The following is a 26713-nucleotide window of genomic DNA, read 5'->3' as shown; positions in this document are numbered from 1 at the left end:
CCCAAACGAGTTTCTCCTGCGACTGACAGTATCAAAAGTGATCAAAAGTGACAAACAGTTCAGAAATCAGTGACATCCTCTGTGACCAAGACCGACCCTGTGGGATTAATCTTTAACCAATCAGTGTTGTTTCGGACTGCAGCAATTCGGATCCTTCCAGCGCAGCGCATCAGTGCATCAATCAAATCATCCGAACCAAAATGGTAAGAGCCGTTTTCCTACCCCTCTGTCAATTAGAAGATAAACTCACCGGACGGAATAGACGGTGGTGCAGCAAACAGAATACAGAAATAAAACACCATCTCCCAACGCAGCTGGTGACCTGGCGCACACTTATCTGTCACAGTGACACGGCAATCAGACGTATCGGGAAAAAATAATGACGTCGAAACCTAGCTCACAATTTCGACGAAACAGGTTAAAAATTTCACCTGTCACCCTTGTGTCGGGTGGCGGCGGTGGCAGCGGCGGTCGTTCTTCTCGTCGGTCGGGGTCCTGAACTAAGGGCGGAAAAAAAATTAAGCCGAACCGAGCGGCGAGGCTCCTGCCCGAGCAAAAGAAATAGACAGAACACACAGAAAAGGTGCAACCGCGAAGGAAACCCACGAGAAGACTCAAATTGACACCTTTATTTTTTTCGATTTTCGGAGCTCACTCTTCAAGTTGAAGTTGGCAGAAAAGTCGAAAAGTTGGAAGTTTTGCTTTTTTCGGGATAAGTGCCGCTGCTGCTGCTGCTGCTGATATCGAGAGCGAAAGGTTTTTCCTCGGAGTGTGAGTGCTATTATTATTTTTTTTTTGCTTGCAATGCGTACTGTGGCCCAGCTGTTTTTTGAGCCCCGTGAGCCGCTTGTGGTGTTGCTGCTGCTGGGAAGCAGGGAAAACGGGTGAAAATTGAGAGAAAGCAATTTAAGTGCGGTTGAATTGAAACACCTTCAAGAAACTGATGCGGGCGCGCGCCAGTCGGCAGGAAGGTAGTTTTCTTACGAGCTAAGGAATCTCCGCGGGGGAGGAAGAGAGCAGGTAGATTGGAAGGGATGTGGTGTAGTAGGCAAGAAGTGCGGGCACCCGGGAGAGGGTGGCGGGGGGGGGGGGCTCAGGATGCAAGCTAACCGAGAGCCGACCAAACGTTTCGGGGCCATTTTCGGGGAACTGGAACGAACTGTTTGTCGGTGCTGCTGCGTTAGTCGTTAACGAAGTGAGCCTAATTGATAACCGGAGCGAAAATGGCTTTGTGGTGGTTGGTGTTTTCCGCATTTGATTACTTGCTGTTTTATTTTTTGTTTGAGGAAATCAGCACGCGGGACCGTTGAAATACTGTTGGCTGTTAAATTGTTGCGAACTCTGATGGAACGAAAGTGCCGACGGCAGTCCGTTTCTGCTTTTATCTTCCAGCAGGATAGAATTCGTCGGCAAAAATGTGGAGTCCAAAATATTTTGGTTGCCACTAATTACAGTTTTCGTGAAAAAGTACTTGCTAAGTGCACTAGATAGTGTGTGTCAATGTGCTTACTCCATTTCGTTCTGTCGGCCTCAGATTTTTTCCTAACCAACTGAACATTTTTTCGGACATGGAATGTTGGAAAAGTGGAATTTGTGTTTCGCAAAAGTGTAATTTTAGATCGTGTCAGTTTTACCAAATTTCAGTGAAATGATATGCCAACAGTGAATTTTTAACTGTATTTCAACAATTATTTCCATCAGCCTTCATAATAAAATTTTCAAAAGCAATTAATAATTTTGACAACATTTTATTTATGAAGTCCATGATACAATCTAACTACAAACAGAAACAATGAAAAAGTCAAAGATTTCCGGCCAATAAATAAGTTGATAGTTCTTTTATATATGTTGGTGTAAGGATCGGAAAACGGTCGGCTTAATCCATATAACTGATATCTAATACCAACTGAGGCTATGAAACGAAATATAGTTTAATTCTACGATACGTTATTGAGTACTAATTGTCTAGTGTTTTAAACACAAAAGTATTCAACGAATGTGAAAATTGGTCTACCGTCGAGTTGTGAGTTTTTTCCCACTATTTTGAACTTTCAAAAGTTAAAAAATCTTAAAATCAACTTCTCTAATTAAAGTATTCATATGCTAGGTGTAGCTTTTCGATTGTGCTCTGGCGATGATTCAAGCACTGTTATTGTCGACAATTCGTACACAAGAGCAATTTACTGGACCTCTTCATAGTCCTTGTACTTTATGTATGAGTACACGAGTGATTTTTCCACTTAATTCTAGTAATATGGAATTTACTGGAACACTCGTGAACAAAGCTTATAAAACAAACGAAACATAAATACAGCTAATTTCGTGACAAAAAATAATATCTAACAGAAGAACTGCAAAAGATTGCTGTTGAATACGATGCAGCGTTAAGACACCAGAGTCGTCCAAAATTAACGTTTAATATCGTTTAATTACTTATTAAAAATCGAAAATGCATAAAAATTTTTTTTTAGAAAGTTTAGATTCAATTTGTAATAATCTCTTCTTAGCACTGACACCAGCTCTGTTCTGCATTTTAAGAAAATACTGAATACCAAACGCCACGCGAACGCCAAATTTTATAGGAAACTAAAGTTATATTAAAAAATATCTAGAACTGTTCACGTAATATTTCTCAAACAAATAAACCTGTGGTCTTGTGGTTTGAGTAATTCAGAAAAAAAGCCCACAGTTTTTATCAGCTTGGCGTATTTTTCCCACAAGAATGATTTGTGAAATGCATATTTAGTCAGTCGTCTCACCGAAGCTCAAATAATTTTTGGATACACAAATTTTCGTCAAATATCTTTTGCCCCCGTTCCTTTATTCGGTCTGCCTGAGAAGAGCCACTTTGCAGTCTTCATAGTCACCTGTGATAAGTGAAACAATTATAATAACGATTTTCTCGCCTTTCAGGCATTGGAAAGTGCATGATCAAAACTATTAAAGAATGTTATGATAAGTTCTAAAATGAGCAATTCAAAAATTTGAATAAGAATAGACACCTCTTAAAACGTCAATCTTTGCAATTGGGCTACCACTTGAGATTGAGCATAGACGAAACAGAATGTAGATAGCTCTTATGCACTTCAAATAACAAACAATCTCTTCTTTAAAACAGTGATGGTTTTGTATACTGAAATATTGTCGTGTCGTAAAATTTTAGAATATTAGGCATATTTTATCATGGATTTTTTCACATTAAATTTCCAAAGTTATCAAGTAAATGTTTTCCGAATAATGTTACTAATAATTGCGAATTGAATATTGCTAAATAAATATTTGGGCTTGAAAATTGTTGCAATGGAATTTTGTTTCCAGAAGAAGTCAGCTTGATGTTGAACAAATTAAAAGATGCTGTGAGTCTTGCTTTGAGAGCTTAATGCCTATGTCAAGATGTCTAGTCGAATTATGTATTGTCGATATCTAATTCCATCAAACAGAAGCACTACCTGCTACTCCACAGATATGATTCTGATAGCGCAACATTTACCAGTGCACTGCAGTGGAGGTAAAATCTGACATGCTGAGTAATGAATGATCCATTCTAAGCAGTGAGACGGAAGTGTCAGATAGTAAGCATATAAGAATTGAAGAAAAATGGTTCCCTAATTTTTTCGAGGCAATTTTTTAGAAGTAACTTAACACTCTAACGGGCTACATCGTAAAAACGATACGATCGAGCAAATGGTTACTTTATCATGAAAGTACACTCAAAAGAAGCTCGAGTTTTATTTTCATGGGAAAATATTTATCTGGAGGACCGCTAGGTATGAAACAGTCTAATTTCTGCTTTTAGTTTTTCTTGCCTAACGCTCGACCCAAATATTTCTTCAGTTCAAATATATCACAAAATTAAAAAAAAGCATATAAATTACTCATAGGAAAAATTTGAGATCGAACATTTTGTTCTAGATGTCCTTTTTCTTCAAACGTAAAAAGGGAATATTCGCACCATATTTTTTCCGAAGGTTTTTGGAAGTTTTTTAAAGTAACAATATCTTTTCATCCCAACACGTCCGGAACTATCCATTTCGATTGGACCTTGACCAAGTGGATGTCCTGAAAGTATTCCAATTTTGTAAAAATGTAAAACCATTTCTTTACTTTAATCAATTTTATAACCTGACACATTCCAGCGTTACGGGACACAATTAGCACCCATTGTTACCGAGTGAATCGCCTCCTGTTTCACCAATTTTTTGGCAAATACCTTGTAAAATAATTGTTTAAAAAGTACTTTATCCATGTTTAAAAAGTACAGTACATCAACCAACTTGATGTCTTAAAAGTAAACCATTAAAGAACAAATAGTAGTACTTAGGTATTTATAATATTGTATCTAGATATAATCAACAGACGGCTCATAAAGCCCTAGCTGTGCTGGCGGCCGGCCAAATGGAAATAAATTAATAAATAAATTAACGAACAAAATGCAACCATCACTTCGCTTACACCGATTATAATAATATACTATAAGAACTTATTCGAAACTTAAGTCTTGTTTGAAAACGTGGTCGATGGAATATTCGAGCATGTGACGTGACGCAGAAATTCTCAAAACGTAGAGCTACACTCAAGTATTACTGACGGATTGCGTTATCGGATTCGCTATGTAAGCACAAATCGATCTCTTGTACTCTCATAGAACTGCCATATGGAAAGTTTGTGAAGATTTGGTGCAAAGTTTTGTCTATTCTTTTCACTCTTTAACAAACCTGGGCACCGACTTCACAAATAGACCAAACTTGGGAAGGTGGCAGCACCGTTTCGCGCACATAGCGAATTGTGTCTAGTTTCGTAGTTTCTCCGTCAATCCAGCCTTCGTGCCCCTAGGCACAAACTTCCATACTTTTTTTGTTGAGCTCCTTAGTAGTGTACGCAAATTGAAGACAGGAAAGTGAAAAATTTTTCCGGGTGAGTTTTACTGACAGATTCGCATTTTGACTATTACTATCTGCAGGCTGCATCACAGTATCTATGAATGAAATTTAAACCTTCAAAATACTGTCCAACTCTGTTTGATCTCATACGAACATATTTCTGACTGACTGACTTTTCATTCCTGGTTTGCAGCCGTCAAAGCACAAAAACTGATTTACAGTGGCTTGTCCGTAGTCTGCGTTTGGAACTTCAATGAATCATGGAGAAAATAACTCTATTTTCTAAAATTAATTTAACACAAATCTTCTAGAAAATTGACATACCTCCTCATTAAGATACATTTGTCTGCCCTTCTGGCAACGAGCGTTTTAAGCACAGGCTTGTCATTTTGATGCTTTGATCACTTCTATTTCGTCACATCCGAACAAGTCCGGAGAACATCAAGGTACGAAAAATGATTCACAGTAGCCAGAACGCGTGTGTTGGAATACGATCTTTTCTTCCATGCGAAACTGCTCGTAGAAAAATTCCTAATTGAAAAAGTCTATTTTTCTATTTTTTCATGAAAGTATACTCAAAAGAAGCTATTCTTTTTCTTCAAAAGTAAAAAAGGGAATATTCGCACGAAAAGTTTTAGAAATTTTAGTGAAATCTTAATTTTGAAAGATGATAACTTTAGAACGCATGGTCAGAACGTTGTGATATTATTACCAAAATGTCAGGAAATCCGTTCTGTCTACGTTTTGCATATTGTCAATTTAAAATAAATTTCATATATGACTCTGAAGCTGCAGAAGCGAAGGCTGTCTACTGATGGTTTTACTCGTCAGATTAAGGAAGGTAAGGGAGTTCCCCTGAAGATTGCACGTGTAATTCCCGTATTTAAGTCTGGTGATGTTACGGACATGAATAATTATCGACCAATATGGATTCTTTCTGTGCTGAACAAAATATTAGAACAGTTGCTTGCAACCAGAATCAATAGCTTTTTGATGACGCACAACCTACTATTCTCTCGCCAGTATGGGTTTCGCCGCGGATGTAGTACGTTGACTGCTAACAGCAAACTTCTTGAGGATATATATATAACGATTTGGACAATCAATGCTTCGCTAGAGCGCTGTTTTTGGATTTGAAGAAAGCATTTGATACCATCGACCACGGCCTGCTGCTGCACAAGCTTGATAGATATGGAATAAGAGGCAATGCTCTTGCGTTGCCTCCCAGTTGGCCTCGAGGTAAGACGCTGGTCTAATAAGCCAGTCGTCGTATGTTTGAATCTCGGCTGGGAGAGGCTGTTAGAGTCAACAGGATCGTAGCACTGACCCCGCACTGTCCTGTATTCTAACAGCTGGTTGCGAAGTCTGTCGTATAAAAATAGAAGGTCAAATTTCGATAACGGAATTAGCACCCAGGCTTTGCTTTGCTCTTGCGTTTCTGAGAAACTATCTATCGGGACGCACACAATTTGTTTCAGCAAATGGATGCAACAGTGGTCTACAAGAAGTGAAGGTCGGAGTTCCTCAAGGCAGCAACCCCCAGTTCGCTTTTGTTTTCGATTTTTATCAACGACCTATCGAATTTGTAATTACACGGAAAAATTCGTTTTTTTGCAGCCGACACTTCACTTGCATACAGTGGACACGAAAGTGACCATATCGTGAATCTTATTCAACAAGATCTTCTGAAACTACTGGAATACTTCAACTCCAATCTGCTGTCGCTAAACCTAAGCGAAACAAAATTTATGATATTTCGTTCCCGGAGACGCCCAAAAGCCCCTACACCAGCTGTTCAAGAATAGAAAGATCAAGAATACGATAATAGAGGAGGTTGATAATTTCAAATACTTAGGACTCACCTTGGACAGTATTTTAAATTTGCTTGATTGAAACGGTACTGTCAAATGAATGTGAATTGAGTCAAAGTGATCGTGCCATCCCTGAACGTAGCGAACGTTTTCTACCACACCGAGAAAAATAGTCACGATGTTACGTTAGAACTGACATGTGAATTGACAATGTACAATGATTTCAATTTTGATTCAACGACCATCACGGTAGTCGGTGTTTTTGCACTGCAAATCCATGTGTTTTTTTTTTCATAAAATTATATCCAGTAACAATCTACATGGAATTATGAGGTAAAATGAAATTTATAAAAATATTTCACTGTTTTCACACATTTCATCAAGGGGTTTTGTTGTGACAAGCGTTTCACATATCGCTCCTCCATCTGACAACCATCTTATCGTGGTTCTAATTAAGAGTAGAGGTGAATATCAGAGCATTTCGGATCATTTTCTAACTGTGATTATCAGCAGGAGTAAAACTATGGGGTTTCCACGTTCATCAAGCGTGCGTACTTTTTTTCGGTGCAAGGCGTCATTCGTCGCCGTCTTACCACTGTAGACCAGACACTTCAGAAAGCTGTACAACAAATAGTCCAACGGTGCTAAATGATATGATCTTGGAGATCAATTAACGAATCCATTGCGTGAAATTATTTGTCGGCCAAATGTCCCATTGTCAATAAGTCAATTGTATCACACACAGTGTGGCATGTTGTACCGCCTTGCTGAAACCACAACTTTTTAACATTAAGGGCACTCATTTCTTAAACAAAAAGGTTGGTGGTCTCTGTGGCGGTAACCATGTAGTAGTCCCTGTGGCTGTAACCGGTAGTTTTTTTTAAATTTCTGTATTCCTCGACCCTGAACTCTAAGAGCGCAATAGCTTCGTCGGTACGCACTGTCTTATAAGACGTCCCAACATGGGTGGTGTCCTGTAGAGAGCAAAACTGCTGTGCAAACGATCCGTGCTTGTTTGAATTACTCACTCTAATGGTTGACGTAAAACCGTAAAAGGGACGAAGGTGCGATGAATTCCTCAAACTAAAAACATCAAAGAAACTGTGACAGTTGTCAAAATAGCTGCTGTATCGAAAAGTTTTCCTAGCTTGAAACTTCATACCTTAATTAAAACACCCTTCATATGACCAATTTTGACCACTAGTTTTAACTCAAATCTCTTAAATCAAAGTAAATTGTAAAATTGTAAATGTTTTCTTCGCGGGCCATAGAGAAACAAAACTAAAAAAATGTTAAAAGCAAAAATTCGAACGTTGCAAATTCAATATCGGCATGCAGCGAGGCATATATGCAGCGGGTTAAGAAGACGTCTTTAAAACTCTTTGAATGTCACATAATCATGCTTTTAACATAATTTGTAATAGGCTTTGTAAACTATTTTTTTTTAAATCGTCTAAATACCTTGAGAAGACATCCTAAAAAATCTGTTTTCGACTGAGGTTTAATTTTTTTTCTCCAATTGTTTCAGTCCCCAATTTTATGTTCTCCAAGTAATACTTTACCTGAAAGTGGATTAAAATTTTACATTTACATCACTGTCATGAATTTCATTTTAAACTTTTTATTGAGTGAACGTGTTTGCTTACTCACCTCCCTTTTATCATTATGTGGACATCGTACCCGTCATCGCTTCGGCAGAACAAAGGGATGAAATTACAGATCTCCAGTGCCGCCAACGATTAGCATGGCTTCTCGGGTGGTGCCTCATTGGCTAGGTTAACACTGCCGGCCGTGAGCCTCCTCTATGTCTACCTGCTCGGCGTTATCCTTGCCGGGTAAAGTTCCTTGCAGAATTCTTTCCACAAGATACATCCGATCCACTTCCATCTACGAAACTGGAAACTGGATATCCTCCACCAGAGACCACACCAGGTTCGACCAGGCGGGCGAGTCGTGTAAACTAACGCGCAGACAGGGATTAACGAAAAAACTCGAAAATTTTTGCGTTATCCCCTCGTCGAGACGCACAAAGTCGCTCAGGCGTGTAGCAGTTAACTGCCAGCTCGAGATCTGGCATGCAAGTGCGTGTGGTAAATATTTTGAAGTATGTATTGAGAGCCGAACTTCCCGCCATGTCTTAGGAATGTATCCTGCTATCAAACTGGCCCAGACCATCTTTGTCAGACAAGGAACCGTGATATTCCTTTGCTCGGTTGTAATCAGGGACGTAAAATGTACTGGTTGGTGACCAAAATCTGAAGACATTTGACATTATTTCTTGCGACCAGTCATTCGGCAGATTTCCAGTACAGACGCACTGAGAAGAAACACCAGAATAACGATAATATCGCTTGCTCGTTGTGTCGTACACACTTCGGAGCGGCAAAGACACGCTTCAATATTCTAGCACCATGCATGACAAAAGGTGTACTGGTTTTTGGTATTTTCATTTGCTACTTCTTTCGTATGCCAACAGCTTTTCCCCAAATGATGCGGATTCAAAGAAGAACGCATCAATAATTACACCTTATTCTCTATCGCTTGTCCATACTATTCCAGCTAGTACTGTGAGTGAAAAGCGGCGAATGCCTGTCATTTCTATACTGTGACATTTTCTGCGACTGGTCACAGTGCAAATAAGAATGTTTGCTTATTATCACGTACGTATTCGAGCTAGTTTCAACGCATCAAGAGATAGGTTCTCTCGATACAGAAACATTACGAAGCGATGGTATTGGCTGAGATTCTGACATGGCACTGCATACTGGCAAGTGTACAGAAAAAATGTAACCATTTTGGTTCCTGGTTGTAATAGCACTGGATAAATTCCATCTGACCCTGGAAACTTAAGGCACAGAGAACAGACATCCATTCAGGAACAAATTTTTCGGGAATTCTTGGATAAAATTTCAAATTAAAATCACCTAATATGCCAGCGTCACCACCACTATAGTTTCCTAACTAAATGATTCTTTTGATTTGCACACTGACAACCTTTAGCTCCTCTGGCGCTAGTATATATGGACTATAAGCGTTATGCTAGCGCCAGAAGTTAGCTGTTGTGAGTTTAGTGTAGAATTTTATGCGCCTTCAGCGACATCATCACTATAGTTTCCCAACTAATTTGACATAAGTTTTATCCAAGTGGGGACCTTTCGCTTGGATGTCTATTCTCTGTGCTTAAGGGGCCTTATAGAATTCACTACACAGTCAACTCTTGATTCCGTGAATAAAATAGCACTGGTTAATTTTTGAACTCTATCTAGGTCTCAAATTGAACCCGTTTGAGCTGCGTTCAAGTTCTGTGTGGCATCGAAAGACGATTGAATTGAGCCTGGAAAGTGTGCGTTTATCATGATACTAAGCAATTCCTGAGAATCGGTTGTAAAGTGGTTGTAAAGGGTTTTGTGGAATCTTGCTATAACAGACAAGCTGTCAACTTGCTCGCAAGTAGTCCTCCAGTCCCTTCTTGTAGATTTACAAATCTCTCTATTGTAGTCTGTTAGACATTCTTTAGAACTAGTCCAATTAGAAGCTTGGCCTTATCTGACAGCTTCCCAGTCAACTTTCTAAGCCTTTCAAACTTTAGGTTCAACCATGACGTGTCTTTACACTTCAGTGAACGGCTTTCCTAAAAAACTATTGTGATGTTAGTGGTGAATTTTGATCCCAATTTGTTTTTCTTGGGTCTCTGAATTGCTTGATTAAAAAATCCCCAGAATTGTAACTGAACATTACATGTTCATGATCGGATAATGATTTCTTGTATGAGATGCCAATTCTCAATCAAGTATCATCATCTTGCTTATACTTGAGGTCATCTGCTTTATATATATACAAAATCTTTCTTTATCGATTGGTCCTGTTCGAGGACTTTTTTTTTAATGAAGCTTAAAAATAATACCTTTTACTTCGAGACATCACATTTAAGTAACGATGCCTTAATGTGATGTCTCCAAGGAAAAAAGACTTATACTTATAAGCTTTTTTAAGTTAGATAATTTATGCTACACAGTCAATGCTTTACTGCTCTCAATGGTATTATATCACACACGAAATGAAAATTGAAATGAGGTCACTTTAGGAAGGTATAGCAAGTGAAAGCCTTCGTTAACTGGATTGTCTTCTGGTCGGCTTTTCGAACCCAGAGTCTGCCAGTATCACTTACATACTTCAAACATAGCTTTCGTGCGACCTTTTCAGAGGATTCCCACCTTTGATTTATGATAATTTAAATGTAACATCAAAGGTGGCTTGGTATGAGTTCCTCATGCACGCGATGATGATGATGAGGATGATGATCATCTCCATTTCAAAGGGAGGATGATCCACGCACTCTAGCCCGAATCCCTTCAAATGTGTAGCTGCCTGGGTTGCTAGGTATGTATGTACGTGCGTAGCTACGCTTAACCACGCGCAGTAATCAATCATAAAGCCGACTTAATTCGTCCCGTAATGACCGCGGACCGCGACGACCAAAATGCATGTGCGTGCCAATTATTATTCACGTCGAGAAGCATTAATCATTCATCGCCCTAGAATCGCGGGTTCCGAGCCGGTCCCGAATAGGCCGAGTGCCCGCCAGATCTTGTTTAACTTCTAACAGTGCCAGTGCAATGCAGCCACACTCACTAACTGGTCGAAAGTTAATTAGACTCTTTTGCTCTGTGGAGTGTGAAGATCCTTTTGGTTGGTTGGTCGGTTGAGAAGCCCAGGCTTGGTTAGGAGTGCCTCGGCGTCGTTCCGCTCAATAATAATCGAATGGTTTGTCCTGTTCTCTAGACAGCTTTATTATAATTTTATGATAAAAAAATTGAATCAAAGATTGGTTGCCTTTCCAATCGATCCCACGTTGTCGAGAAAAATAACTTATCAATTCCACTTCAACGTAATTTGTATGTTAATGCAAAATAATATTAAAATAAGCTGACTGCAAGTCAGCGCTCGGGCAGGCTGATGGCGATGGTTCCATTTTTTTCGACGGATCGTGGCGACTAACGCGGTGCATCGTGAGGACCAGGGAGGGAAAAGCTTAACGCCAGCCAGTAAATAATTAACAATTAATTGTTAATTTCATGAAGTGAAAATATTCTCGCCTGTTCGGAACCCCATAAGTGTCGGTTTCATCTGGCCCGTCGTCTCCACGTACCTACACGCATGTGTGCGACCCCAAACTCGTTGAACCGCTCGCTCGTTCGCCACATACTCACTCATCTCAAGGACAAATTGAAGCCCCGAACTGCCGACACTGCGTGAACATGGGAGTGATTTTAAGTTCTGAAACTACAATCGCGCGGGAAGCGAGAAGCGAGAGGACGGGCATGCGAGGAGAACTGATTGCGGGACATTCTAAACATAAAACTTCAAGAAAAGAACCAAGTCTAAGCGTTGGTCGATCGGTTCGTGAACTTCGGCGGAAGGCATGCTAAAAGAGTGATGATGATGATGACGGTGGAGGAAAAAAAATCGTCGAAACATAACCTCACCATATAGCGTCAGCAACAGCAGCAGCAGCAGCAGCGTGGAACCTCACGAAAGAGTTTGGGTTCTTCGGCCAAGAAGACCACGCCGGGGAAAAAGATTGTGCCTCAAAAATAAAGAACAGACCAAGAAGTGGATGAAAAAATGTAATAAAATCCACTTGGCTCCCTCTTGCTTGGAGTATTTATTTTTTGTGTGTTTTCTCGTTTGCTCTCGCGCGCGTCCTGCGTCGCGGCCACCCGCTCGCTGCCGTCGTTGCCGCGCAGACTTGCTGCTTGCGGTTGCTGGAAACGGCTTAAATTTCTTCCTCTTCTTGTGCGTTGAACTCCCCGAGTAGAGAAGCAGGCTTTTAAAAGCTGCTACTTCTTGGTCTTTTTGGTCTTGCTGCTGCTGCTGTTGCTGCAACTGCTTCTTCCCCCGCCAAGAACGCCAAATCGAACTCTACTCTGCTATGATCGCTCGCCGTTTCCTGCCCCGGCGTTTCGATTTTCGTGGCCCCGAACTCGCCCGTCGATAGCGCTTAGAGGAAGGATCGCATCGCTCGCACCAAACCGCGAAGAACTGAAGTAGTTCTCACTTCTTCGCCAGCCGGGCAAGTAATGACAAATCGCTTGTTAAAACAATCTACACCACGAACTGTCTGCGCTGCCCGACACACCACTGCTGACTGTCTAGCAGATGTTCGATTTAAGATGAAAATTAATCCCCCGTCTCGCCTGCCAAACCGGGGGAACACAAAAACAAACGGACAAGATAGCAAACAGATCTTCTTCGGCTTCGACTGGCGCAGTAATGCACTGCCCGGCCAAATTAAGTTTAATTAAAATTAAATTAAATAATAATAGTCTGCGGAGCTCTCGGCACCAGAGACCAGTCTATTTGTACAGCAATCAATTTCACTGATATTGGCCAGCATACAACATACAACCGTGTCGACCCTATTTATCCATCTGTGTGTCTGCTGCTGCTGCTGCCCTGATGTTGACTAGTAAATTATTATGTTACAGACAAAACATTGCTGCTGATAAAAATCAATACGTACGATAAAGCCTTCCCTCGCTCCCTCCCGGTTGGTTGACTGGCCTATCCCGGTGGTGGGTGACAGCGACGGCACTCGTCAGACTCCGACTCCGACGACTTATGATGATGGTTCTGCGAACTTCTCGAAATCCACACCGTCCGTCGTCGCGTCTTTCCCCGCGCCGAAGTTCCTCGTGCGCTGCTGACTGGGTGCTTGGTTGCTTGCTGCAACAGATAATAAAATTAAATAGGAAAATAATTTAATGGCTTTTCGTTTCACGTCGATCTTCGGCCTTTGCCCTCGTTCCGTCCGTCCGCCGTGGCCACCGTCGCCGCTACGAGTGTCTGGCCCCGGGAGAGAGTACGAGGGGGCAACCTACCAACGAACCCGTAGGAAGGAAGCCGGCCGCGGGGCTAACGGTTGATTAATGTGCTGTTGTTACTAGGCGAGAGGTCGTTTTTCAGAGCTTCATCAGCCGCGGCTACCCTGCTCTTACTTACCTACTACTTGTTGACTAGGATGGGAATTGTTTTCTTTTTGGAGGTGTACTGATATTTCTTCTGTTTTTCGTCGTTTTTTTTGGGCTGTCGTTATCACTGCATTGACCGCTGATTTGAAATGCTCCGGTTGGCGGTACTCTAGAAGGGAATAATGACTGATAACATTTGCAGTGATTTTGGAAGTTACCCTTTCAAAGCAGCTACGACAAGCCGCTGCTACTCCTCCTGAGAGTAAAGTAGAAATTCTGGTCCGGGGAAAAAAATTCCCTATCTCAGCAGTGGCTTTCTAAGTAGTGTTGTCACTTGTACAGATTTATCTGAAAATACAGTACAGATTACAAATGTTTATGGTTATAAAAAGTAACGATAACTTATTGCTTGATAAAAACTCATTGTTTTCTCACAGTGCTGTCACTTGAAATCACTAGAAAAGCACCCCTTGGCATGAATAAAACAAAACAAAAGCTAACAGATTTTTATATGCTCCTAAGATTAAGATTTTTGAACGAAAAAATGGAAATGAAAAAGATTTTTTCCCCTTCCAGTACGGAAGAATATGTGGCAATAATATCGGCTGCTAAGCGACGAAGCTGTCAAAAATGGTGGTGTGACCGCGGTAGTAATTTTCGTGAAAAAACGCCAATTTTCGCGGCTTCTCTCTTCAGCTCGAATGGTTTTCCTGGTTCGAAAACAATGCACCTGAATAAAGTACAAAACACCAACACTATTTTTCTCACATTTTTCACTGCCAACTTATTGTGCAGCTCTACCTCCTGCAAGACCAGCATCGCAAACTAGAAACTGCTAGATAAATTAATGAGATAAGCATTTTTCGCCTCCACCCCGCGAACCGTTTTGACAGTCGACATTTCTCTCGATTATTATGTTTTTTTTGCTTCTTCTTTCTCACACATGCTATCCCTTTCTCTTGCAGTTGTATGCAAATTAGCAACATTCTTTCACACTATCTGCCACGGTACTGTCCCCGCTCTGACACGTTTCGGCCGGCTCGATGAGGATCTCCGGAAAGGGTCAACGCGCTGCCTTTCCCCCTGTCAACCCGTAGCCGTAAAACGCATTCGAAAAATAATGATTTATGTCGCTCTTCTCGCTCGATCTCCAACGGGCCTCCCTCCACCTGCCCTGGCCGCAGGCCGCTGGCTGGCTCCATCGCTCGATAAGCTATTCCTTGCACACTGCCGCGCAGCGGCAACCCATTCTTCTGCTCAGTTTGGTTCGGGTTGACAGTTTAATAGAAAGAAAATATTTTTATTATTCATATTTTGTCATTCCCGACATTCGCGCGCCAGTCAGCTCGGCTTCTGGTTTCTTGACGTGAAGCAGCTTCGCGCCCAGCGCAGTTCGGCTGTGGGCCGCCCCCCGATCGCCGTGCCCGCCCGTCAAGGGAAGCTTAAGCTTGGGCTGTTGCTTCCTCCTTTGGCTGGTTGGCCGGCTGGCGATTCAATTTTTGTCGCTTTTGACAGCCACGTCTCCCAATGGGGATGGTCCGTGCATAGTAAAAAAGGCCCCTCAACACTACGCGGCGGAGTGCTAATTTGAAACGACTGAACGACCGTCCGTCCATCAGTGGAAGCAGCAGCAATAGCTGCGACCAAAGTGTCTCACGTGAATTGAATACCGATACAGCCGCCCGTTGGCGTTGTTGGTTGGTACCAATTCAGCTGGTCTCCGCTGGTTGACGCGTTCCGATGAGATAAGCTGTCAAACGCAAGCAAGTTTCACGCTTCAGCGAAAGAATACTTCTAACTAACTAACTACTTCGCGCTGCTATACTAGTGTAATAGTAGTAGTATCCAACCAGAGGAAAGGGCTCACGCACAAACACACAGAAAGAACTCGAAAAAACAGACCTGTTATTAGGCGACGACTACGGTTGCGAACGGCTCGAGTTCAATATTTCAAAGGTAAATATTTTCCTTCTCCTGAACGAAGCGACAACGTGCGCCGCGGCCCGGCAGCGAACCCAACCCGGCCGGAGTCGAGCACTCGAAAGAAGAAAAAAAAACTCCAAGAGTCATGCTGTCACTTACGCTTCTCCACGCGGACCTCCGCAGCCGCTGTGCGGCAGCCTGTTGTCTCTCGTTCGTTCCACGATCTCCCGAGAAACGTAAATTAATAAACAAATAAAGGCTACGATGTTTACTTGGTTGGTTTTTTCCTCTACATATGCCTGCGTGTATGCCTCATTGCCGAGATCCGTTGTTTACCCGCACTTGGCCGGAGGAATCCACCCGCCGCCCGGTTGCCTGTTTTTTTCGTGCTTTCTCGCGACAATCGTCAAAGTTGCGCTGACGCTCGCTGAGGTTGTTGATGAAGCTGAGCGACACCGTGTCTCGGCGGGCACCACATTGGGGCGGCGACCCTTTGGTTTATCTGACGGGGTAGGACAAACGTGCAGGTGCTAAGTTCTCCTTTTCCTAGAGTTACCGTAACACTCTGCAGCTCCATTTTCACTGCCACTCACCTCACATCGACAACAGCAAACCAGAAATATTCATCTTTCTGGTTTGACCAATAAAAACGTTGGGTATTATGAACCCCTAAAAGCTCTCGATTTCGATAAAGCCGATCAATACAGTCTACGATAGATTAGTTTGAATAGTGCATTACGAAGAAAACAGCCAAAATATGCGAAAGTCACGATGAAATTATTCCGCTGCATGACAATGCACTGCCTCATGTCGCAAATAGCGTGAAAAAGTTTTTGGATATACGAGACTTTACCGCATCCGCCAAATTTTTCAGAATTTCTGATTATTCTGTTGGTTCTGACGGAACAAGCACATCTTAGCAAGTTTACCAGTTCACTTCTGTCGAATCGATCGAAAATTGGCTCGAAACTTTTGGCTCGAAATGGGTTCGAATCATTTCACAAGACGAAATAGTTTTTTAGACGGAATTTGCAAATTATTTGAGGTATTCCAAAAGTATGACAATGACAATGACAATTATTAATTAGCTGATATATTCTGATTGTGAAATAAATGACTTTTAGAACGAACGGAAAAGCAAAGTTTAGACTCCCAATACAGATGCATTTTTTGTGAACAGTATTAAATTACTTACGATTATCTTTGGCGGTTCTACTACTGCGAGGATTCCAATGTAGTTTTTTTGCGTACTAACAGATCTTTTGTTTAATATGTGAGATTAAACAACGTTTATTTCCAAATATTGCATTTTTCTTGTCCAAATAGCTTATGTGTTAACTGGTTTCAGTTTCTCTTTAAGGGTACACTCAAGTACTTTTTTTACATGGTGTGTTTTTTTCGATTATAAGGAACGGTGCAAGTTAGGGACCTTTAATTTATTTCTCAATATATTTGGGACGATCCCGACATTCGTCACGTAGTTTGTAAATGGTCCCTAAGGTGCACCGTTGTTGAGTAATCGAAGAAAACCGTGTAAAAAAGACTAGTGTATGCCAGCCTGCTAAAATAGAACTTAGTCACGTCAAATGTTAGTTGTTGTGGAGAAAGCCCAGGTCGGACAACATTCGTTTTCAAACGATTCGGCTGATTGATGTAGGGCAGAAATAATAGTAGGTCAATTTTACTTCCTTGAGGAGCTAATACCGGAAATTGATGATATTTATTTAGAGCATTAACAGAAATTCACTGCTTGCAACTGATCAGAAATGAACTTGGCAAAGGGTCTATTTGCAGTTTGAAAGTGTCGTTAAAATTTCTTACTCGCGTTGTTATCATCAATGAGTCATTGCCAAGAGATCTCAAACATACGAACTACTCAACTACTATAAAGCTCTTTGCAGTAAATAGTCCCTGCCATCGGTGGGAAGCGATTGTTGTTTGTTCTTAGCAAAGCAAAGCAAAGACTGGGTGCTAATTCCGTTATCGAAATTTGACCTTCTGTTTTTATACGGCAGACTTCGCAACCAGCTGTTAGAAAACAGGACAGTGCGGGGTCAGTGCTATAAGTCTATTGACTCTAACAGCCTCTCCCAGCCGAGATTCAGACATACGACGACTGGCTTATTAGGCCAGCGTCTTACCTCGAGGCCAACTGGGAGGCAGTTGTCTGTTCTTGGCCCTCTGCTATTTGTTTATCAGGCTTTGAACTTAAGCCCAATCAGCCCAGTCTCCGCTACAGACAAACAGACAAAACACTCGCTGTCCCGTTCTTTGCACGCTGTAATGGTTATTTCAAATGTAGTGTTGGTTGGAAATGTATCGGTATTCGTTAAAGTGACTCTTTTTGACGAACGTAGGGAACGACCACCTTTAAAATATTTGATTGTCCGAGAGATACTGCTGCTGTAAGTTAATATTTGGGAATGTCGATCATAAATGGGTCTACTGTTAAGGCAAAATGTGCCTGAGACACATTCCAGCGTAACGGCCACCACCACGCAAATCAGTTCCTATTTAACCAAATCCCTGGCATACAACTGGATAGTGAGGTCCCCTTAAGTTACTAATTATACAAGCTATTTGCCAAAAGATTGTTGAAGCAAGCACCAAGTTACACAGTAAAAATGGTTACTAATTGTGTCCCGTAATGCTGTAATGTGTCCTGACGATATTTTTGTGGGTTTTCTTCAAAGAGTTATGTCTGTTTGTCTGAGCCTTCAGGAGAGTGATAACGTTGAAGTCGTCCGTGAAGCTTAGGAGTTGATTACTATTGCTGAAAATCGTGCCTTACTGGAACTCGAAAGTGTCCCGAGCGACTGTATCGTACGCTGCCCTAAAATCCACAAAAATGTGATGTGTGCGCGTGTAATGCTGTAGAGGACATTTGTAGACGATTTGTCAAAGTGTAAAAATTTGATCCGTAATAAAGCGAGACCCATAAAAACCCACCAGATAGTGCCGTATGAATTCTTTTGCTACGGGAGATAGACGATGTAGCAATACTAGGGAGAATGATTTGGACGTCAATGAGCAGTATAATGCGGTGGTATTTACAACATCAAGCCATGGCCTTTATTATACATAGATAAAACAAACCACTCGTTCCATCTATTGGTCGATTATTTTGACGTAGGACTACGTCTTACGGCAAGTTTTGAGATAGGGTGTCATTCCAAAAAATCGAAAAATGCGAGCGTCACGAAAAATGAAAGGTTTTGAGCGCTAATAGTTCAGCGGTTTTCCGATCGATTTTCAATATTCTTACACCAATCGATCGGAAAATCTTCTAAGAATTGACCCAAATTAAGAAAAGTATGGATTCTTGATGTTGAACTATTGAAAAATTGAAAATAATAAACCTATGTTTTACCAGAATTCTCGCTTTGTGATTGGTTGGAAGATTCTTTACGATGATCTAAACCTATACCAATTTGATATCTGTGCTTGGGAAGTAAGCCAAAACAAGTGACCAAGTCCCCTCATTTCAACAAGATTTCTTAACACCGTGGTTCAACCTAGACCATTTTGATGTCCTTGCTTGGGAAGTACGCCAGAGAAAGTGACAAAACCCCCTCGAGCCAACAGATTTCTTACGAACGCGATTAAACCTAGTCCAATCTGATGTCTGTGTTAGGGAAGTGTGCCAGAAAAAATGACACAAGTTCGTTGTCCCAACAGATCGCAAATTCTTTACTGCGAGACGATTAAACCTCGGCGAATTTGATATCTGTGTTGGAAAAATGTGCTACAGCTGTAGTGTTCGGTTATAATACGACTCTGTATGAACACGCATGCTTGACGTTCCATTAGAAGTGTAGTGAAAAGATGTGCTGTTGATAAAATAGGATTGAATTGGTAAAATCCCTTCAACGTGGGAAACCATGGATAATAAAAACAATCTTTAATTTCAGTAAGGTAACAGGAAAGTAATAGTTTGTGTTCTTGATTTTTTCTAAAAATAAAAAATAAGAAAACTTATCCAATTTAATTCTACTATGTGTATTATATTCAATGACAGATACGTATTTCGCCTACGACTTGCAGGCTTCCTCAGTGTCTGTTTTCGAACTGCCAGACACAGACACTGACACAGACACAGACACTGAGGAAGCCTGCAAGTCGTAGGCGAAATACGTATCTGTCATTGAATATAATACACATAGTAGAATTAAATTGGATAAGTTTTCTTATTTTTTATTTTTAGGTTTCGTATTCTACTAAGACGCTCCAAAAACTTCAGTCATTCTTGATTTTGTTAAATTGTTTTCAAATTCACAATCTTTTGATAATTGAACGTATGCAATGTTACTACTTTGATAAACGTTACATACAACGCATGTAGCATGTATACATGTTGCATATAGCATGTATACATGAAGAATCGAATGATTACAAGCATGAATACATGCTACTATCAGTACAAAGAGACTTACGTAGTCCTGCGTCACCTATATATGCGGTCGTGTCTTGTAGTACACAACCTCTCTGATTTTTTCCTCTCCTTGAACCTTAGAACACAGAGAACAGACTACCAGGTAATTGACGAAAAGTGTGTAAAAGGTTTTTATGTAATCAGCGAGTAATCCTACGATGAAGCACCCCTCGAGCTGTAAGTGGCAAACTAAAATTTTTTTTTTGAGTGGTTTTAACCCAAAGGGCCATTTACCAAGACTAAAACTTGATGTCGCTGCCATCGCCACTATGGAACTCCAGCACAAAGTAATATTGATAAAGGTGCATGCATACATTTTTATGCATTTGGCAAACTATTTCTGGAAGGCACCACCGGTGGATTTTACACACAAAAAATCGATTACTTTTTTCGAGCCTGTTAATCTATTCTCTGTGTTTAGAATTTATTCAATGAACTAAAGCTGCTACTAGTAATTCTTTACCATATTTGTATAGTTCTACCCGCAGTCGGCCCTTGCACATGATTCTATTAGTCTTAAGCTATACAATTTCTTGGCGAATCCTCTCTAGAACAGGAGCAGGGCCTGCACAATTCCCAAGTAACATTTTAGGTTTTATTGCACTCTTATGATGGCATTCAAGACCAAAATTAGTCTTGAAGCCTGCCATAAGAGTACAATAAAACTCACATTGCTGCTTGGGATAGGTCTCCTAGCTACGCAATTTTAGGACTCTTAGTTGCATAAACTTATATATGACTAGAATTGGTCATATATCAGTTAGCACAACTAATTTGTAACAAGTGTGTTAGTAGGACTGGGCACTTCCAGGTCAACTGCTATTCCGTTGTGTGGCCGCAATGAGGTACTTATCAAAGAGCTGCTCTGTCGACCACATGGTTTGGTGCACGTTCGTAATTAGGTTTCCGTCTTTGTCCCTACATATGTCATATGTCAGGTCTCAGTGTGCAGCCCTTACGAGATTGGTTCGCCTTCTTATAGAACTTGCATTCTAGTTCTTCACGATCTCTATCGTCCTTCCGGAACTTTCGCATTCTCAGAGTGCTTTCATGGGCTTTAGCGTTTGAACCTTCCAGTTGATCTCGAGGTACGAGCCCCGGTAACCAATAAGCATCATTAATGCCAATCAAATGCAAGCCAATAAGCGTTTAAGTCACCTTAAATGCTACTTAAAAACTACTTTGGCAAAATATACGGCTTGTTTACTGCTATTCCTCTTATAATGCTGATAATTATTTATTAACTGCTGAATACCTGCAAAAACAATTTGAATGTAATTTTGGATGCCAATTAAATACAGTCAGGTAGTGAAAAAGCTAATAAAGAGCAACGTGCAGTACAGAATGCCAGATGTGCTAATAATTTTTAAAAACTCAACATTCGTAATTTGGTGAAAAGAAACTCAACATTCTTGCAATTTGCATTGTTTAAAACTAAGCTGCGTCCCCGTAAGCATCTGAGTCTGCCCTTTCTTCTTCATTGTCCTTGCGAGCTACAGTCGAGTGCTTCTCGATTACAGCTCTTTCGCTTTTTTCCTCAAGGCGCATCCAATTCGCTTCTACCTACGTTTCTTAAAATTTCTGTTGCTCTCGCCCGTTGATGACATCGATGATGGAGTTCTTCGTGGGAAGGCCAATTGTCAGGCCATCGGGTACAAATTATATATCGCAGGCTGCCATTGATAAATACCTGCAGTTCGGGTTTTGGTATGTAGAGTGATCTAGTTTGAGCGGCATCTGGTTGTTTCGCAGACCTGCAAAGGCACTCGTGGCCTGTCTGAGACAACACGTTTCTAAACTTAGGCACACGCTCCGGGTCAGACGCTGTCATGAGCTGCCCATAAATTGCAATACAGACTCAATGGCTTGAGGATACGACTTACTATGGAATTACCGGCAAGATCTGCCTCTGACATGGGGACAGGGGCGCAAGACTGGCTGCGATATTCGTTTGCCTTCTCAATCAGACTAGGACCATGGTTTTCACCGTTCACCACTGACTACATTATCCCCACTAAGGTTGCTCGTAATTTGACTGATACCACGAGTACATAGTGATAATTCGTAATAATAATTAGCCAAATTTACTTCCTTGTGTAACTCATAATCACATGTGCCTATGTTTATTGGTTGACGCACAAAATCAATCGTTTAAAGTATTAATCATCTTGAGGTTGAAACAACGCCGCTCCAACACCTTTTTCCGCGTCATTTTTGTCAGCAATATTATATATCTTTATCTATAATAATCTTATTAAAGTTTTGTTTTGTCTTCTTCTTGCAGAATTGCCTGGACAGCGCTGTCAGAGAGGGTAAGTTATGCTCTGAACATTTTCATTGCACAAAATTCACTAATTACGATTACTGTTGACACGGAACAATTTCTGTACAATTCTCAGCCATGTATGTTTTCAACTTTACTTTCAAAATTTAAAATAATTAAGCAAGTGCTTGTCGATTTAATCCCCGTTAACAACCTTCGCTGATTCTTTTGAGTTTCGTTTGATCTTTATCTGGTTTCCTGGATGCACCAAATAGTTTCTCTCTACACGCTTTGTCAGATTTACCGAGCTCACGGGACTAATTTCTTGAATGGATACGTTTTCCGTGTTACAAACTTGAATCATTCCCTTTCCATCTGCACTCGAAATGTTTCTGTTTCAGTATTTTTCAGTTGTCTGATAGAGTAACACCTGTCCAAAATCAACTTTACCGAGCAAAACTTAATAAAATAGTTCGTGCGGTTCTCGTAAATGAACACTTGATTTACAGTACCCCCCCTCGCTAATCCGACACCCAGTAATCCGACGACTCGATAGTCCAGATCTCGCTAATCCGGAAAATTCCGAATTAAAAAGCATTGTATTTAGCTTCATTCAACCGAATACTGCCTTTATTGGGGGTCTTCATTTGGGTCAACATGTTACTCATTCCAACTCATTCAATTTTGCCAGGAGCTCCATTTTTCATCACTCTTCTCAAAAGATTTATGTTCTGGTGCTTATTTCTAAGCTAAACAAGAATTTAAAAGTATTTTGTAGAATAAATTGAGCATTGCTTAGTACAACACAAATTTATTGCGCATTTGCGACAATTTTTTCGAAAATTTCCGGAGTTGTTTACGTCTGGACTGACGTTAGTTTGACTGCCGGGTTATTGAGTCAAAATTCGTTAATCCGGCCATGAATTTTTCGGATTAGCGGGGTGGTACCGTACTTGAAAACACGTGTTTTTGACAGATACAACGACCACATGACCACAGCAAGCTAATGGAAAATTCATGTTTCACTGACACTGACAGAGGCACGTTTGTAGGCAGTGAATATTAGTAACTGCATAGTTACGAAGATATTTGTTTGGTTTTTGTGCGAGAAGAAAGAGAAGGAAATGTTTTTGCTTGAGCCTTGAAAATCTCTTTTAGTTTTGTAGTAGCCTTTAAATCTAGATAGAATTTTTGCATGTTTTAATAGTTCAGAAATTGACAAGTCTTGTTCTGACTTCGGAAACTTATTCGCCGCTTTCATAACCCTATGGAATGGATGCTTTAAAAACAGCTGCAAAAAGTTTGTACCTTGGATCGTTGCATGATGCTGCCACGTTAAGAACGATTGAAATAATAGGTATTATTAGTTTTATTTGGTTCACTCGCCCGGGCTGCACCTGGCTTAAATGTGCGTCGTTATGACTATAATTTAAATAAAGCCATCATTTTGGCAAAAGAAATTTCACTAAACAGCAGATGGGACTCATATTCGAGTGCGTGCTTTTTCGCCGTAATCACATGTCGGCCCCCCGATTACATGCTTTGACTTATATTGAAAATATTAAAACATTACGATCAATCAAAATGAAAAATATCGAATTGCTGTTAAACTGAATTAAACAGTTAATTTATCGATATCAATGATACACACTGTATGTGAAAGAGGTGTTTGACAAGTGAGGGGTGAATGATGTAAAACAGTACTCTGTGATAAATTTTTCACTGTTGCAAATTTACTGTCTGATGTGTAAGAATTCCATGACTTTGACGTGTAAATGTTATTTTTCCCTATTTACAAACTTCGAACGTTTCGAACTAACGAAGTTATCATAAAACTCACTTGCTTACAAAGCTAAATATAGACTGTTGCAACGCAACTATTAATAAAAGAATACATTGACTTTCACGAGGCATCCACGATAATCGCCTTCCGGAGGCTTATCGCTCGCAAACTCTTTATGCTTTCCGAAGAAAACTAACACTTCCAGTCCGGTCGGGCACGGCCACACGAGTCGAGTTGCTGTTGTCTGTCAGTTGCCCCTCATCTTTTTTTTACGCAAATAGCGGATCGGGCGGACGGTAGTAATCATTATCAACAACGACGGGCGTCCTTTCTGCCTGCCTATGCCAGCCTGGAAGCCAGCCGGGTGGCCAGTATTTTTCTTTATCTCGACGCTTCGATCGCAAGCGTAATTGGCGCTCTAATTTTTCAACACTTTTCGAATTTCCCGTAATATAATCATTAGAAAATGTGCTCCTCCGCGCCGGTCGACAGACAGAGAAGGAGAGACCGAGACGGCAACGAGCCGTCGATGTGGATAATGGGCCTTTTGAAAGCGTCCATGTCTGTGGGGGTTTGTACCCTTGCTGCTGCTACTGCCTTATGTAGTGTGTAGTCGGTTCGCGGCACCACCGCCAAGAAGCCCCCGAAGGGATTTCGGAAGGAAGCTTGCAACGACAGCAAAAAAACGCATAATATGCAGATGTTGCTCTGTTGATTCACTCCTCTCTCGCGGGCGCAGGTCTTCTGACAGTTAGGCAGTAGCGAACGAGTTCCCGTTTTTTTGCCCCTCACCAGTCTGATTATTATTTATTGAATTGGATTTCTTTAGGATCAGCTCCGCAGAGTGGAGCTGAATTGCCTTAGCCCGAGTCATTGCTGTGCAGCGGAATTTTTCGCGCCGTGTGACTCACCCAGTCGCGAGAAGCCTAAAGGGCAACAAGCGCTCGAGCAGCCCCTAGATGTATCGGAGCAAACAACCTATTATTTAGATTTATCTACTCTTAACCTTCGAAGTTGAAGTTGTAGCCAGGCGGCAACGGCAGCTACGGCAGCAAACATTCCCCTTTTACTTTTTCCCTTCGAGCGGGAATAGCATAACACACCTTTTGTTTAGGCATTTGGTGTTTTGGGTCCGGAAAAGCAGGGAGCGGCTCACCTGGGAAGCACAACAACGTTCGCCCGAGAAACTCATGAAATGCTATTATTTGGCTCTAATCCCTCCCGGGTCGAGTTCGGGTTCGGGCGCATTCAGGCCCGGTGACTCCTCTTCGATTGCCGAAAAATATAAATTTACTGCCAGGATAATGATAGCCGCAACGAGCCGGGAAAACATATGTATGCAATCAGATGGAAGTGCATTTTTGAGAGTAATTGGATTTATTGCTTTCTGTGCCGAAGTGGCTTGAAACGAGCGAGCGGAACGTGTGTTTTCTTGTGAATTTTGCTTTCGATGCAAACGTCAAACCACGGACGGGTACACTTGCTACTCTGTTTGCTCGGTCCCCGTAGAATTCATCTGTCGATTTGGCCTCGAGTGTGCCGCGGCTGTATGTCACCGCTTATCTGACCGGATGTCTGATTGGAGAACGGTAGCGTTCTCGGTAACTTGTCCACAATCTTATCGACGAAACGAAATCTTTCCCTAGTCGGACCGTAAAATATGAGTAGTCCAGACTGCCGACCTACGGAGAAAAGGGTAAGCGGGCTGCTCCACCCGAATGTTAATGATCAAAACAATATAATAAATGCGACAGCCGTGCTCTTTCTCCGCAATTCTGGCATACTAGCCGGCCTTCTGTTGCTGGCCGCTGCGCTGTGCGGAGGCGACAGCTAGCAATAGCCTTTCGCAGCAGAGGAGGATGAAAGAACCCGAAGCCGACACCGGCCAACCAGCCAGCCAGCCGGCCGGCTGGCCGCGGCTACGACGACGACGACTACGATGTCGACGATGCCGCAACGGCAGCAGGAGAGTTGGACACGATTATCGGATGCATAAATTACGTCTTCGGCGGTTGCTCCTTGCTCCGGGCAGAACCTGCCCGTGCGCGAGGTAGGAATGAATAAATTCTGATCCGTACGAAGTGTGCCCCGCGCGAACGTATCAAGTGTCCTGCCGGTCGGCCCGGCCCGGCCCGGGATGATTGTGTTCCACCGTGACGACCCGAATCCGTGACAGTTGCAGCGCGTCAAAATTCCTGTATGGTCGGTTCGTACTCCGATAGCAAGGCAGCCAGGCAGGCATATTTTTTTCCCAAACATTCCCGCACCAGAAGCAAAAGGGTCCCCGCCGCTCGGTGCCAAAGAATGTTTTTAATTTTGCCGATTTACATCACAATAGATTTAGTTTACGGTGAATTTTCTATTTAACTTTTTATATTCCGACGCAAATGCAGTTTGTTGCCGGCGCCATTCATCTTTTATCTATTTGATTTTTATTTTATGCACCTTTCGGTTTGGCTGGGAACCTCCCGTTTGCTGCCCCTCGGTAGGGGTCCCGAATCCGGCTCGCCTGGTGAAAGCAGCCTGAAAATTATTCAAATGAAGGCACCAAATAGTGTATTTACAATTCAGTACGCACACATACACGGAGCCTATCCGTTGATCCATCGCTATTCTGGCGAGTCAACAGGAATCTACTTAGCATATTAAA

Source organism: Sabethes cyaneus, chromosome 2, assembly GCF_943734655.1.
Source record: "Sabethes cyaneus chromosome 2, idSabCyanKW18_F2, whole genome shotgun sequence".
Classification (NCBI taxonomy): Eukaryota; Metazoa; Arthropoda; class Insecta; order Diptera; family Culicidae; genus Sabethes; species Sabethes cyaneus.
Note: the sequence above shows the minus strand (reverse complement) of the source record.